Source organism: Macaca nemestrina, chromosome 14 (genome assembly GCF_043159975.1).
Source record: "Macaca nemestrina isolate mMacNem1 chromosome 14, mMacNem.hap1, whole genome shotgun sequence".
NCBI classification, from domain to species: domain Eukaryota; kingdom Metazoa; phylum Chordata; class Mammalia; order Primates; family Cercopithecidae; genus Macaca; species Macaca nemestrina.
In genome coordinates this window covers 35502996-35519731 of record NC_092138.1, presented here as the reverse complement: position 1 = coordinate 35519731, position 16736 = coordinate 35502996, and the positions used below count along the sequence as shown (strand labels likewise).

The 16736-nt window shown below is 43.9% G+C and overlaps 1 protein-coding gene across 2 annotated transcripts in view; it reads left to right on the top strand.

Moving 5' to 3' along the window:
• The first annotated feature begins 14589 nt into the window (after window positions 1–14589).
• The window catches only part of LOC105489152 (endoplasmic reticulum metallopeptidase 1), a 90849-nt gene continuing 88702 nt past the window's right edge, over window positions 14590–16736 (top strand). For both annotated transcript variants that reach the window (XM_071078766.1, XM_024795151.2), the window contains exon 1: window positions 14590–14692. The gene's annotated coding sequence lies outside the window, so the exon portion shown is untranslated. The remainder of the gene's footprint in view (window positions 14693–16736) is intronic.

The window sequence follows — 16736 nt, the reverse complement described above, 5'->3', positions numbered from 1 at the left end:
GCTGAAGTCTTGAGAACATGGCCCGAGGCTACGCAGGTGAGCAGAGAAGAGCACCAGTAAATCAGAAACACGGTATATCCCATGGCCATTTGTGATTAGTCACAGTCAGGAAGTTTGAGATTACAGGAACGGATTAAAATTACCTTCGGGGTGGAAAGATATTGAAGAGTCAACACCAGGGCTCATTACAATATCCAGTAATGCTAGAGCCACCCCAGATTCTTGTCTAGGATACAACGGGGGTATTGGTTCTACTTGGGAGCAGAAGAGGCTTGAGAGGAAGATGGGCTGTGTTTGTGTCTGGAAGGTAAGCAGGGGTCACCTTCATAGGCATGAGATGAAGGCCAGTCTGGTGGAGGTTAAGTAGGCATTCACCAACCGTAGCTTGGGGTGAGGATGGGAAGGTGACATCCCAGTAAGTTAGGGCTCAGGGCCCCAGAACAGCCTGGTGAGCTTTGGGGAACTGTGAGTCGTTCCATATGGCTGGAGCTCCAAGTGCAAGAAAGGGAGTGGCAGGCCTGAGGCCCCAGTCCTGGGTGCCACAGGGCCTGGAATACCACGCTGAGCCTTTGGACTGATTTTGCAGGCTCTGTTGAGTCACAGAAGGGTTTTAAGCAGGGAAAAAAGTGGGTTGACCATACTTTCAGCATATCTATTTTCCCATGTCATGAAGGTATCCCAGGTGGCCATGAGGATTACCTGTGTTATTGTGTGTGAAAACATTGTGTAAACTGTAAATCATACCAAGGTGAGTTCTAGAAGCACTGAATGGCAGGGCTCTGGATTGGTGATATGAAGGGACAAAAAGGAGAGAGCCTGCGCTCTGGGTTCTGATTTTGATTTAAATGCTTGCTCCAGCATTGACTGGCCGTGTGTTTTTGGTGTGTAAGACTGTCAGCATCAGTCTCTTTATCTGCAAAATGGAAACCTAATAATTCTTTCTCTCAGAGAGGGTGAGACCTAGTGTGTCTGGCATGGAGCAAACTCTTGTGTCAGTCCAGGTTCTTTAGTTGTGAGCAACAGAAACTCTGGCTACTTAAGAAAATTAATCGGAGGTTATGAAGGTGTCCCCAAAACTATAGAAAAATATGAGCAAGCCTGTCCTTAAGAAGGAATAGAGGGTGGGTGCAGTGGCTCATGCCTGTAATCCCAGCACTTTGGGAGGCCGAGGTGAGAGGATTGCTTGAGTCCAGGAGTTTGAGACCAGCCTGGGCTGCATAGAGAGATAGTGAGAACCTGTCTGTACAAGAAAATAAAATTAGCCAGGCATGTTGGTGCGTGCCTGTGGTCACAGGTACTCAGGAGACTGAGGTGAGAGGATCACGTGAGCCCACAAGAATGAGGTTGTAGTGAGCTATGACTGCAGCACTACACTCCAGCGGTGTGACAGAGCAAGACCCTGTCTCAACAAAAAGAAGAAGGAGGAATAGGACAAAGTTATTTTGTGGGATACAGGTAGCAAGAATTAATGAATGACCTTCCAGGTTGCTGCCACCAGAATGAAATCAGCTTTGTTCATGGTCATCTTTGTCTGTGTATAAGTTCAGTTTCCTTGGAGAATCTTGCATCAAACTAAATAATACACAGAGAGAGGTTCTCTAAAACAAAAGATGTTTATTTAGGAATAAAGCATTGCAATGGTAATGTGCCATAGCAAACTATGTACATATTTGAGAAAGTAAAGGAAGACAAGGGTTTTTACAGGAAAAGTGAAGAGAATTACATACTTGTCTTGAAATAATTATTTTGGACTACAAAGATCAATAACAAGGGTGACTTCAGTGTGATACTGGACAGGCAGTAATTAGGCTGTTGTCCTTGCAGTATTTTTTGTGTAAGGTTGAGATGGCCTTTGTGCAAGGCTGTGGTTTTGCAGGCTTTTGTTATCAGGCATACAAGCATGAGAAGCCTCTTTCGTTTGTCAGGGTTCAATTTTTCAGGGTTTTCTTGACATTAGTGACTCCATTTTGATTCTGACTACTTTCACACTTGTTTGGCTAGCTTGGGTCTCATGCGAAATCCTTGCTCAGGCATAAATTGCCTGGAGGTGGGGTGTAAGGGGTAGTATTTAACACCCCATCAAGGCTAAGGCAACAGGGAAGGACTAATTCTTCAGGAAGAATATAGATTGCTGTCACCAAATTAAGAAGTAAGGGATCCCACAGAGACAAAGACAGAGATGCCCTCTACAACATTTGGCAAATGGTGACCGTCACAGTTACACAGTACTGGGTTCATTGAGCTAGGATTTGTCCCTGAGAAGTCTTCCTAGTCTTTGCTGTCTCCTAATAAGCACTGTGGGAGGAATGGGGTTGCACATCTAAAAATCCTGCAGGAGACTATGGAAGGCTGCCAGGAGCTCCCCGTTCATATTCTCATCCTACCACTTACTACATGACTGTGACATCACCTGTTCATGTCTGACACATCCACTGGTTCCTAGGCTCTGTGAGGGTGGGGATTACATCTTTCTGTATTTCCACTGCCTGGCACAGAGCCTGCCACATGGTAGAGCCTCAGTGAACTAAACCATCACTCAGATCTCATCTCTAGTGACTTCCTAGGAAGTAGCACTATCAGAGAAATCAGGATGATATTTCAACACTAAGAACAATTGTCTATTTCAGTATATTTTTCTGTTTCTGATTTTGAAAGAAATCAGCCTTTCCCTATCCAGTCACCATCACCCTAAGTATCATATCCTTCTTGACAGGTATTGCTCTGAAGACTTGATGGAGGTTTATTGATAGGAAAGGGCTTACTCAGTATACACAGCCCTTCAGTAACTCCTACCAAGCATAGTGTTCAAGGGGCAGAGGGCTCCTGAGGGCAGCCCTGAGAGTTACCCAGGTCCCAGCACAACCTGGGAGGACATCCCTGGTCTCCAAGCCTCCCTCTTCCCTGCTTAACATCAAAGAACTAAAGGGGTTAGGAAAGTTCTTGAAAGTGATGAGCATTTTAACTATTAGGCTGTGGACCTCCCCTGTGTCTCTGGAGGCACTTTTTCCAGTCTTCCCTTCATAGCAGCCAACTCTACAATCCTACAAGACCTGGTTTCTTAGGGCTGATAGTTTGAGATTCTTATAGTTAGTTTTTATATTTAGAGAGAGAGGCCATTTATAAGGAAGGCCTTTAATTGTTTGGAGAGGGGCATTTGACTCTCCCATACATCCTGCTCATTTCTGTCTCCCTGCTGGTACCCCAAAATACCTGGAAGTAGCAACCAGACCATAAACAATTGAAAAGGCGGGGGGATCGGGGTGGGAAGGATTGTGTATGTGCAAAGTGTGTGAAGGAATAAACCAACCCTTTAACAAAAGTTCTTATCCCTGGATGAGTTAAGTGATTTCCTCCACCTTGGGTGAGATCTTATAATTTTAAGAGTAATGGGCCAAGCATGGTGGTTCACGTCTGTAATCCCAGCACTTTGGGAGGCTGAGGCGGGTGGATCATGAGGTCAGGGGTTCAAGACCAGCCTGGTCAACATGGTGAAACCCCATCTCTACTAAAAATACAAAAATTAGCTGGGCGTGGTGGTGCACACCTGTCATCCTAGCTACTCAGGATGCTTAGGCAGGAGAATTGCTTGAACCTGGGAAGCAGAGGTTGCAGTGAGCTGAGATCGCACCACTGCACTCCAGCCTGGGCGACAGAGTGAGACTTCATCTCAGGGGAAAAAAAAAAAAAAAAAAAAAAGAGTAATGTTGGAGGAAAGGGAAGGGGAAAGGGATCAGGTAGAAACTGAAATTGCCCAAGGTCAGAGTCATGTTTTCTCATTTCTTCCTGACCATATCTGTGTGGGGAAAACTAATTCAGACTTTTTAAGAGCTAAAGAACTCCAGTGTTTTTTTGTTTGTTTGAGACAGAGTCTCGCTCTGTCACCCAGGTTGGAGTGTAGTGGCAGGATCTCAGCTCACTGCAACCTCCGTCTCCCCCAGGTTGAAGCAATTATCTCCTGCCTCAGTCTCCTGAGTAGCTGGGATTATAGGCACACGCTATGACGCCCGGCTAATTTTTGTGTTTTTAGTAGAGATGGGGTTTCATGTTGGTCAGGCTGGTCTCAAACTCCTCACCCTGTGATTCTACCACCTCATCCTCCCAAAGTGCTGGGATTTATAGGCTTGTTTTCGTTTGTTTGTTTGTTTGTTTTTATTTTAAAGAAAGTTCTGGTGGGGTGTGATGGCTCACACCTGTAATCCCAGCACTTTGGGAGGCCAAGGTGGACAGATATCTTGAGGTCAGGAGTGAGACCAGCCTGGCCAACATGGTGAAACCCCGTCTCTACTAAAAATAAAAAAAGTTAGCTGGGCATGGTGTTGTGCGCCTGTAATCCCAGCTACTTGGGAAGCTGAAGTTGGAGAATCCCTGGAACCCGGGAGGCAGAAATTGCAGTGAGCTGAGATCGTGCCACTGCACTCCAGCTTGGGAGAAAGAGAGAGATTCCGTCTCAAAAAGAAGTAAGTTCTACATAGAATTTTTATCTTGTTACATTAAAAAAAATCCAGTAGAACTGACTTATTATCTGACAGGGAGATCCAAGCTATAGGATATTTTAGAATCATAGTCAGAGGTTGGATAAATCCATCATCTCTGACATTCTGCAGGTAAATAAACTAGAACCTAGAGAGGCTGACCACGTGAATCAGATTATCTGGTTCCTTATCTCTGCATTTCCTTCCAGTGAGTCATCCCTGAGCTCATTTAATTGGTCCAACCCAGTGTCTGCTTGTCAGTTAATTAAGAGAAGCTTCATAGGCCCAAGTGTGATATCTTAAAGAGCCAATGGTGGCCCCCAGACTGGTGTGGGCGGTCAGGAAGGGACGGGTTCCTTTGGGGCAGCTGGCATTGGGGACTGGGATTGGGTTGATCACAGATCAACCAGCCTGTTAGGGATGGAAAGGAGGCAGGGTCTCAAGGGGACAATGCCTACCAGCAGCTGGCTGTGTAGGGGCCACAACTCCCATCAGGCTTTCATGTGTTTCTTTTTTGTCTTTTGTCTTTTTTTGTTTTTTGTTTTTTTTTTGAGACAGGGTCTTGCTCTGTTGCCCTTCCCAGGCTGGAGTGCACCATCACACCGGCTAATTTTTGTATTTTTAGTAGAGATGGGGTTTCACCATGTTGGCCAGGCTGGTCTTGAACTCCTGACCTAAAGTGATCTGCCCACCTCAGCTTCCTAAAGTGTTGGGATTACAGGCATGAGCCACTGCGCCCAGCCTGATGTGTTTCTTGATGTTTCTTTTCTAAACTCCCTCTGATGTTTAGCAAAGTCTTTGTAATATTTCAGCCAGCATCAGCTCTACTGTGAGTTTTAATGAGGCGTCTGAACAACCCTGGAAGTCAATAGATGGCAACAGCAGAGAGTAAAGTGAGAACTCCATGGGGAAGGAGAAACCCTCAGGAGAGGCAGGGGTTCTGGCATCAACCATCTCTCTCTGACCAGAATCTCCTTCCAAGTTGAAGCTTCAGGAGTTTGGGTTTTTCCAGGCTATATTATTGGTCCAATAAGATTAGAAAACATTGAACTAAATAAAGTTAAACAGGTTTCTTCATTACAAACTCTTCTAACATCCTTAATCTACTGATATACATTATGAATCTTCAAGAGAAGGCAATTGCATTGCCAGCAGAATTTCTCCAACTATTTTATTATGAAGAAAGAGCTTGTTGGCTTTGGTGCTCCAAGAAATACTCTTTGGGCCACATCATTACGAAGAGTCATTTTAGATCCCACCTCTTGTGTGATTGATTGTCCTATTCCTCGAAGTATTTAACAAAGAGACTAAAATGTAATCCCTTTCCACAAGGAATTCAGCCCATAAATATCTACTAAATGTATGTATTCTTACTGAGTGCCAGAAACTGAGCAAAGTGATTAATAACATGGATTATTTCATTTTATTCTCAAATCCTCACAGCAGCGCTGTCAGGTATGTGTGATTATTACGCCGCTTTTAAAGAGATTGAGGCTCATGAGTTTAGATAACTTAGGATTATATAAGTAGTAACTGGCAAATGGCACAACTCCCATTCTTACACATGGTGCCTCCCCGAGGGGGACACTTCCCAGGAACTAAACACAGTCCAGCATAAGACACCTTTTAAGTGTGGTTACTCTTTCCCAGGGTCGGTTATTTATTTAGCAACATTGGTTCCAGGGACCCTCTGTGTCGATTATTCCTTAATGTTCTCAGGGATAGGGACTGACTCATTCACCTTTCCATTATCAGTTGCTGCCACATAGTAGGGACTCAATAGATATTTCTTGAATGAATAAAAATAAAATAAATGAAGACACTGATTTATAACTGGTCCTGGTGATAAACAATTCCTAACAGAGGCATTGCCCAGATCCTTTCAAGTAGTCCATAAAATTTCTTGAGCACCTATGATATGGAAGGACTGAATTCAGTAGTCACCAAAGCTTATTGAGTTGCTGTTTCCCTTTCTGAACCTCTAATATTCTACATCACGTGATTACATGTTTTTGAAGGCAGGCCTTCTTCAGACAATAGATGGACAGCCTTAGGCATAAAGCCCTTTCCTGTATGAATTCCACTATGGTAAAAATCATATTGATTGCTTAGGGAGGGGGATACTGAGTTAGTGGTTAAGGGTGAGAAGGATAACTCCTCAAATTAAAGAACTGCATGAACCCTTAACACTCAAAGGCTGCGAAGCATAGAAGGTATTTAATAAGTGCTTATTAAGAAATCTGTTTTTTAATTTAAAAATTTTTAGAGATAAGGTCTCACTCTGTCACCCAGAAAAAAGGTTTCACTCTGTCACCCAGGCTGGAGTGCAGTGGTGTGATTATAGCTCACTGCAACCTCAAACTTGTGGGCTCAAGCAATCCCTCTGGCCTCAGCCTGCTGAGTCTCTGTGACTACAGGTATGCACCACCACGCTGGGCCTATTGTTTTTTAAAATTTTGCAGAGAGGGGGTCTCGCTATGTTGTCCAGGCTGGTGTCAAACTCCTTTGGCTCAAGCAACCCTCTTGTCTTGGTCTCTCAAAGTGTTGGAATCACAGGCATGAGCCACATACCCAGCCCTTCCCTGAGATCCATACTTGGCTTGTGGCTAGATGAGATGCCATTTCATGGGCTTTTTCTCGTCACAGACCTCCCCATGCACGTTTTGCCCTCCTCTAACTCCTCTCCCCACCTGGGGTAGCAGTGTTCCAGGCCCCACTCTCAAGCAGAAGTAACCCCTGCCAGTCCAGGCTCGACCAGGTCACCGAGCCCCTTCCTTTAGCCTTGGGGGCTCCTTCCTTCCCTTTTCCTTCAGGGCAACGTCTTTCCCCCAAAGACTCTGGGTCATCTTTCCTTTCCCTCTTCCAACTACATACACTCAGTCCAGAAGCAGATGTTTTGGGAATGTATTTGTTTTGTTTGGATGTTTTACTGCAGAGATGGGAAATTTTTCATTTAATGCTCTTCTTTTCTTCATGTGGATCTGCATACCTTACTGTAAGAGAGAGAGAGAGAGAGAGAGAGAGAGTAACCCTCAACATGCTTTTTCTGTTCTCTCACTCAAAACAGAAGTCATCAACACAGAAGACTTCTGTGACCAGATGTGAGAAGTGTTTCTCTCCACCACCAAGCAAGCAATCAAGTCTGCAGTGGACACCCAATGAGTGGCCTCCAATTCAACTCCAACACTATCTACCTGGAGATAGCATCAGATCCCACAGGTTGAGGGCTCTGTCCCCAAGGCTGGCCCCTACCACTGCCAGACACCAGCTGATTGTAAAGGATATTACAGATGAAGAGACGTATAGGGTGAAGTATGGAAAAAGGAGCATGGCCCCTCCATGCCCTCCCTGGACCCACTGCCCTCCAGGAATCTCCAGGTCTTCAGCTACCAGGAAGCTCCCCAAATTTTGTCCTCCTGGGCATTTTGTTTTGGTTTTGGTTTTGCTTTTTTTAGAGAGGGGGTCTTGCTATGTTACCCAGGCTCGCCTTGAACAACTGCCTCAGTCACCCAAGCTCCCAAGTAGTTGGGATTATGGGTGCATGCCAAGCACACAACTTATCTTGGGCCTTTTAGGGAGATGTCACTGGAAAGGCATGATTGACCACCATGTAGAAATGTGATTGGACCAAAAGGGTAGGATCTCATAGGAATAGACTGAGTGGGGAAACTCAGCAAGGCCTGTCCAGATTCTTTTTGGTCTATCTGTGTAGCATTCCTTCCTCCAGGGTAGGTGACAGGACCCTCTCTGGCAGATGAAGGGAGGGCAGGAAAAGGTCAGAGAGAGAGATTCTGTTTCCTGAGGCCTGCTTCAGAGACCTATAGTGTCCCAATATTATAACAAAAGACTGTAACAAGGGCTATGGGAGTTACGCACCAGGAACTGTGGATGAAGACCAATATGTATCTATCATATGATCACACTTACCCATGTCATTTCCTCTCTCAGAAGAACTTCTTTTAACATTTCTTGCAAGGTAGGTCTGCTGGTGACAAATTCCCTGAATTTTTGTTTGTCTGAAAAAGTCTTTTTTACTTTCGAAGGATAATTTCACAGGTTATAAACTTCTAGGTTGGTGTTGGGTCTTTTTTTTCCTCCCCTCAACTCAACACCGTTTCAAGCCATTCTATTCTTAATTGCATGGTTTCTTTTCTTTTTGTCTCCTAACTTTTTTAGAGACAAGGTCTTACTCCGTCCCCAAGTTGGAGTGCACTGGCACCATCATAGCTCACTGCATCCTTGAAGTCTTAGGCTTAAGCAATCCTCCTACCTCAGCTTCCAGAGTAGCTGGGTCTACAGGTATGCACCACCAAGCCCAGCTAAGTTTTAAATTTTTTGTAGAGATGGGATCTCACTATGTTGGCTAGGCTGGTCTCAAACTCCTTGGCTCAAGTGATCCTCCCATCTCGGCCTCCCAAAGTACTGGGAATACAGGCATGAGCCACCACACCTGGTCAATTGTGTGGTGTCTAAAGAGAAGTCAGATGTAATTCTTATCTTTGCTCCTCCATGTACTAAGTTGTTTTCTCCTATGGCTTCTTTCAAGATTTTTTCTTTATCTTTTATTTTCTACAATTTGAATATTTTATGCTAAATGCAGGAGTTTCTTGGCATTTATCTTGCTTGATGTTCTCTGAGCTTCCTGGATCTGTGGTTTGGTGTCTGATATTAATTTGAGGGAAATTATCAGTTATTATCTTTTGTTTGTTTGTTTTTGTTTTTGTTTTGTTTTTCTAGACAGGGTTTTTCTCTGTTGCCCAGGCTGGAATGCAATGGCGTGATCTCGGCTCATTGCAACCTCTGCCTCCCAAGTTCAAGCAATTCTCTCTTGTGCCTCAGCCACCCAAGTGGCGGGGATTGCAGGCGTGTGTCACCATGCCCAGCTAATTGTTTTTGTATGTTTAGTAGAGCTTGGAAAGGCATGATTGGCCACCATGTAGAAATGTGATTAGACCAAAAGGGTAGGATCTCACAGGAATAGACTGAATGAGGAAACGCCATGCTGGCCAGGCTGGTCTTGAACTCCTGACCTGAAGTGATCTACCCACCTCAGCCTCCTAAAGCACTGAGATTACAGGTGTGAGCCACCATGCCTGGCCTCGGTTATTATTGTTTTAAATATTTCTTCTATTCCTTTCTTCCTTTCCTTTTCTTCTGGTATTCCCATTAAATGTATATTATATGTTTTATAGTTGTCCCACGATTCTGTCCTGGGTTTTTGTTTTTGTTTTGTTTCTTCCTTCCTTTTTCTCTTTGCTTTTCAGTTTTAGGCGCTTCTATGGACATAATCCTCAAGCTCAGAGATTCTTTCTTCAGCCATGCCCAGCCTATCAAAGGCATTCTTAATTTCAGTTGCAGTGTTTTTGAGCTCTAGCATTGATTTTTTTATTCTGTCTTAGATTTTCCATCTATCTTCTTATAGCACTCATCTGCTCTTGCATGTTGTTTACTTATTCCATTTGAACTCTTAGCATATTCGTCATAGTTGTTTTAAATTCCTGACCTCACAATGTTCTAAATTCCTGGCCTGATAATGTTCCTGGTGGAATAATGTTGTCTTATAATTTCAACATTTTTGCCATATCTGAGTCTAGTTTTGATGCTTGCCCTGTCCCTTTGAACAGTGTTTTTTGCCTTGTAACTTTTTGCCTTGTAATTTGCCTTGTAATTTATGCCTTATAATTTTTTATTGAAAGGCAGGCATGATGCACTAGGTAGACAGACCTTTAGTGGTGTGATGTGAGGTGTGGGGGTAGCATTCTATAGTCCTATGATTGGGTCACAGTCTTTTAGGGAGCCTGTGCATCAGGGCTGAGAACTTTATAAGGGTTCCTCATTTCCCCTGCACCCCTTGACATGAGACAGAATGGGAAAAGAGGCTGGAGTTGGATATTTCCCTTCCCTGGGTCAGCTCTAATTAAACCCCAATAGGGCAGATCCTGATATAATAGTTTCTCTTGGGGTAGGCCTTGTTAAGTGGGACCAGAATGCTCTGGTATATTTCAAAATGGTTCCTTTTCCCTTCCTCCTCCAGGAACATAAAGGGATTTTCCTTCAATCGTCACTCTGAGAACCTGGTAGAGCTCCAGAAGGTAAACTCATAAAAGTGTCTTACCTGTAACTGGGTCCCTGGGGCTCTTAACTGTCAGACTTGTCATTACCAAGCCTCCAGCCATTCGTTCGTTAATCATAGAGCAGGTTTTTCCTGCAGCGACACTGGCTCTCGGAGGTTTCTGCTTGTGGGTTTCTGCTCCAGTAAGTTTGGATTCTCATTATCTGCCTGGCTGTCTCTAATTTGGGGGGCAGTAGTTTGTCCTGTGACCTCACTTCCTTGACAGATCTAGAACGAGTTAGCTTTTCAGTTTGTTTAGCTTTTTTCTTGTTGCCAGGATGAAGCGATGACTTCCATGCCCCTTACCTGCCAGACTGAAAACTGAAAGCCTCTCCTCTTTGGAAGGATAATTTCACTCGGTACAGGATCCTAGGCTGATGGTTCTTGTTTTTTAACACTGTAAAAATTTCACCTAATTCTTTTTTTTTGAGACGGAGTCTCGCTCTTGTCACCCAGGTTGGAGTGCAGTGGCACAATCTCGGCTCACTGCAACCTCTGCCTCCTGGGTTCAAGAGATTCTCCTGCCTCAGCCTCCCGGGTAGCTGGGATTCCAGGTACCCACCAACATGCCCAGCTGATTTTTGTATTTTTGGTAGAGATGGGGTTTCACCATGTTGACCGGCTGATCTCCAACTCCTGAACTCAGATGATCCACTTGCCTCAGCCTCCCAAAGTGCTGGGATTACAGGCATGAGCCACCATGCCTGGCCTCACCTTATTCTTGATTCTGATTATTCTGCTTGTGTAACCATGGACAAGCCTTTTCCTCTCCCTGGGTCTCAGTTCTTTTATTTGTAAGGTGGGTAGATCTGGTGGAAAGGGTTGAAGTCTATGGTCTCCAAGGGTCCTTCCAGCTCTAACATTCTTTGATTCAATCATGCAACTATACAACAACCACACAGGGTTTGATGTTTCAGCTAATACCAGTCTGTGGCTACTGGTGTGAGCTTGTCACATGCCCTCCTGGCTCACTGCGAATCACAGCACGTTGCTGCTTAGAGAGGTCATGGTAGGCAGTCCTTGCAATGAGGTGTTCATCTATGTTTGGCCAGTCTGCAAAAAAATACCAACCCCTGAGAAAGCAGAAAGCCTACAACCAGAATGCTAATGCCTGTGCTCGAGAAGGAAACTTCAGTGGCAACAAAAAGCACAGCAAAACAGTGTCCCAATGAAGCTCTTTTGAATTCGACACCATTTGAAAGTACTCCATTCCCCTAGCAACTTTTTTTACTTAAAAAAAAAGCAGGAACTGTTTTTTAAAATGATATAAGAACATTATATTGAAGAAAGCAATATGATATTTTGTCAAATAACTTTGGTATGATTGTGACTGTCATGTCTGATCAACCAATTCTAAGGAGAACTCTATCCTGTGCAGAATGCTGGCATGCTACTTAGAGCTGATTGAGAGGATGACGTGCCCAGGACTGGCAGGAGCCCCCTGGTTTGGACTTCTCGCTTGATACCAAAATATTCCATTTTTAACAGAGCAATTTGGCAATGTGTCTCAAAAGCCCTAAACATGTTCTTCCCTTCTGGATAGTGATGAAGAGCTGGACAGATATTTGGCTAGGACTCCCAGCCTTCTTCTACCACAGGTACAGGAGGAAGATATGCACTAGGGACACTCTAGGCAAAAGCACAGCATTTGTTATTGACTCATTTTGGCCCCACATCTCTGTGTGAAAGCTTCAGGTTGTTGAGCTGGACTGCACCTTGTGGAAGCCCACAGTGCTAACTGTATACCTTTGAGTGAAGACTTAGACCCTCTACTGGCTGCCTTCACTCTTGTCCCCAAGATCCACACTTGAATCTCTGTCCTAGAGGACTCACCAACCTGAAAGCAGGAAGAAACAGTGAGACAACCTAAAAGAAAAGAATGTTCCTCCCTAAGGCCTCGAGCAAAACCAGAACAAAGGCTCCCACACCTAGACTTTTCCACCGCATGGGCAGGTAGTGCCCCTAGTGGGAGGTAGCAGCCCCAGGTCCATCTTGCCACCTCAGCTTCTTAGAAAACAACACCCAAAAGGCCATGAGCCTTCCCTTTCTCTAGAAACTAGTATCTCCTTTTTCTGAGAGCACTGTCCTGCCCCAACTCCTTTAGGTCAAAGTGGAAGTTTCATATTCTTTGAGAACCTGCCCTCCTAGGGGGTTATTTGGTTGGTCCAGGGCCAGCTGTATCCCTGCCCTTCCCATGGTTTGGTCAAATGCCCTTCTTTTGATTACAGAAGATATTTCAGGATTCTTGCAATTGACTCTCCCTTTTGCTAAAGTCATTTGAGACAGGTTTCTAAGATGGCAAGTCAGGAGACTAGAGAACAGATCCCCAAAAGTGGGAAGCTAGAGAGAGAGGCCCCCATGTGGACACTAGCATTTCCAACCTACTATCACTGACACCCTCACCTTTTACCACCATGTCCTGAGAATGATTTTGCATCTGAACCACTGTCTTCACCCCTTCTCCTCCTCATTCCCAAGGGGCCCTGAAAGGGGAGTTTTGAGTCCTTCCTAAGGGCAGAAGCAAAACCTCAGTAGCCAGTCTATGTCAGGATTTTAACCTCAGGACATAATCAGAGGTGTGCACACATATTAAAGTTCAGTGATCTAGGGCTGCATTCCTGTAGCTGTAAAAACAATGGAAAATAACCTAACAATAGTTCAAAGAATTATGGTCCATCCATCCAACAGAATGCTTTGCAGCTATTAAAAATGATATTTTTAAGGAATATTTAATGACATGAAAAATGCTTATGATATAATATACCAAAAGCAGGCCAGGAACAGTGGCTCACCCTTGTAATTCCAGCACTTTGGGAGGCCAAGGCAGGTGGAGTGCTTGCCCCCAGGAGTTCAAGATCAGCCTGGGCAAGATAATGAGATCCTAGCTTTACAAAAAATTTCAAAAATTAGCCGAGCATGATGGCACACACCTGTTATCTCTGTGACTCAGGAGGCTGAGGTGGGAGGATTGCTTAAGCCCAGGAGGTCAAGGCAGTGAGCCATGATCGTACCGCTGCACTCCAGCCTTGGTGTCAGAGTGAGACCCTGTCTCAAGAATAAATATATAATAAATAAAAGAAATAATATACCAAATTCAGAATATACAATTTAATGTACTTTATAACCTAAATTATATCAAGTTATATATACATAAACAGCCAAAAAGAACCACACAAAAAATGATAATTCTACTTTCTTCATTATGTTTTCTGTATTTTCTAATTGTTTATGATTTGCATGGTTTACTTTGGTATTTATTTGGTATTATGTTTTGGCATAATATTTTATATTAAGTAATGAATGATATTGAAAAGATCAGAACCTTATTAGAACACATCTTCCTACGGAAAATTCAGATTTCCTTCTCTGCTGTTTCCTTCTCTGCTGTTTCCTACGGAAAATTCAGATTTCCTTCTCTGCCTTTACCAGAGGGTCACGTGACCAGTAGTAACCGTGAGGACCTGTTTTCTGCCATGATATTCCCTCCAGAGTACATGCTCTTGGTTGTCTGAATCCCCGGAATGCTGGGCCAGTTGGCTCAGTGGGAGCTGCCATTCCAACCCCCAGGGCAGGGTTGTTTCTTTAGCTGGCGGGTGGCTTTTGGTACCAAACAAGTAACTTTCCTTTCCCATGAACTTGTCTGCAGTCCCAAATGACTCTGCTGACCCTGTTATCTGCTTTATTCCAGCTTTTATTCCAGCTAAGGTGGGGAGCCTATAGATTCCTGGGGTCCCACAGAGGTGACATAGCAATGAGAGAGCTGATGATGTCTCATATTCATGACACACCTTTGCCTGGATTCACAAGTGTGGCTACACAGGGAGCATAGAGACTAAGGGTTGAGGAGCCAAGGTTCTCGGCCTCCCTCCTGCCGTCTGACTATCTGAACTTGAACAAGCCTTTCTGAAGCTCTCCGCCACCTGTCTACCAGTGTAAACTGTGATCCAGGGAAACAAAATCTCAGACATCTTTTTTGACCTAAATTGTCTCTCCTATTCATTCCACAGAGTGTGCCTAATAATAAGAGCAAACCCCTGCCACATGCCAGATGCAGTTCTAAACACTTTATACAGATGGACTCATTTAATCTTCAAAACAACGCTGAGAGGTAGGTACTGTCATCATCATCATCATCATTCCTTTTTCATCAGATGAGGAAACTGAGGCAAAGGGGGACTCAGTAACATGGCCAGATGCACACAGCCGGGATGTGGAGAGACAGGGATTCTAATCCAGCCGAACTGAATTTTAAATCTAGACCATGAACCACTCTGCTCCACTGCCTCTCAGTGATGTGAATTTCAGCTCACCCGTCTTTATTTCAAACTTGGCCAGAGGTGGTCAGTCAGCCACAGTGACACACTGGCAAAACTGCAAAGTGAGTGATGCCCGCCTCCCTTATCCTCCAGCTGCTCAAGGTTGACCTTTGGGGTCACTGCTGTATAATTCTCCTTCTTCTCAAGCATGCAAGGATGGCAGAGGCCCTCCCACTGCCTCCTAGACCTACTAGGACAAGACAATGGCTGTGGGCTTCCCCACCCTCTTGGCCCTATCTACTGACAAAGAAGTAAGAAAGTACTGTTTTCCTGGTTTTTCAGAAAATAAGAAATACAATACTTATCACTTAATGAGCATGCTCTGCACATGTTATACATACAAATTAACTCATTTGGTTTTCAAGCAACACCCCCCTACCCCCATTTTTCCAAGACAGGGTCTTGCTCTGTTGCCCAGGCTGGAGTGCAGTGGTGTGTAATCATGGCCCACTGCAGCCTTGACCTCCTGGGCTCAAGTGGTCCTCCTGCATCAGCCTGCCAAGTAGCTGGGACTATAGGTGTGCACCACCATGCTCAGGTAATTTTTAAATTTTCTTGTAATTTTTAAATTTTAGATTTTCATGGTGAGGGATGGGATCTCACTATGTTGCTCAAACTCCTGGGTTCAAGCAATCCTCCTGCCTCAGCCTCCCAAAGTGCTGGGATTATAGGCATGAGCCACTGCACCTGGCCTCAAACAACCCATTCTTATTACCAGTCCCATTTTACAGATGAGGCCAATGAGGCTCAGGGAGCTCGCGTAACTTGCCTGAGGGCTCACGACTAGAAAAGGAACAGGAAGCACAGCACTAATATACACATACCTTGCTCTCGGCCCATCCCCACCCTCTCTTCCCACAGCTGGGTCATCACCTGACCCTCTCGTCCCCACTCAGATTTTTGAAAAAACTTTTATAACACTATTAATTCAAATCAAGTACTTTGGGTTTGAAGACCTTCTGTTCAAATTTGATTACAGGTTTCCTTAGTTTCCCATGCCTCCAGTTCTGTGAAATTACAAGTTCATCTGTCCTTGACCTAAATCAGTCATTTGGAATGGTTGAGAGAGAGGTGAGATAATCTGTGTACAAGTGATTTCAAAAGCATCAAGTGAGCTACCAATTCTGGGCTGTTTGTCATAATCTGCATATTAATAGCATTCTCACACAGCCCCCAGGCTGTGTGGAGGAGCAGCTCTGTTTGTATAAATCCAAACAATAGGATCCAACAATCCTCTGCCTACTTATCCTCTCCCCACTATTGTTGGATCCTATTGTTTGGATATATTGTTTGGTAATATTGGTTCTGATCCCCAAAACAGAAGAAATATTATCCAAACAATATATCCTGTTCGATCTAGAAATCACAGAGGTAACTAGTAATAGTTCTATAAACAATATAATCCCAACACCAATGGAAACTGGTGTAAGAGAGAGGCTCATCTGCAATTTACCCCCCAAAACAGAAGTGTAATATGTGTAATAGCACACCTACGTGTTTAAAATCTGCTTTTATTCATTTATATTCTACCGTACAACAATCACATAATAAGCGTTCACAATTATTTGATTAAAAATTGTTTTTAAAAGTAACACATACTTACTGCCAAAAACTTGGAAAATGCAAAAAGAATGAGGAAGAAAATTTAAATTACTGTTAATGTCAGAAGCCAGATATAAATCCTGCTTTTAGCTGTATTTTCTTCTGAACTCATTTTATATATTTTTATTTTATTTATTTGTTTATTTATTTATATTATCTTTTTTTTTTTTTTTTTTTTTTTTTGAGATGGAACCTCACTCTGTCGCCCCGGCTGGAGTGCAGTGGCATGATCTC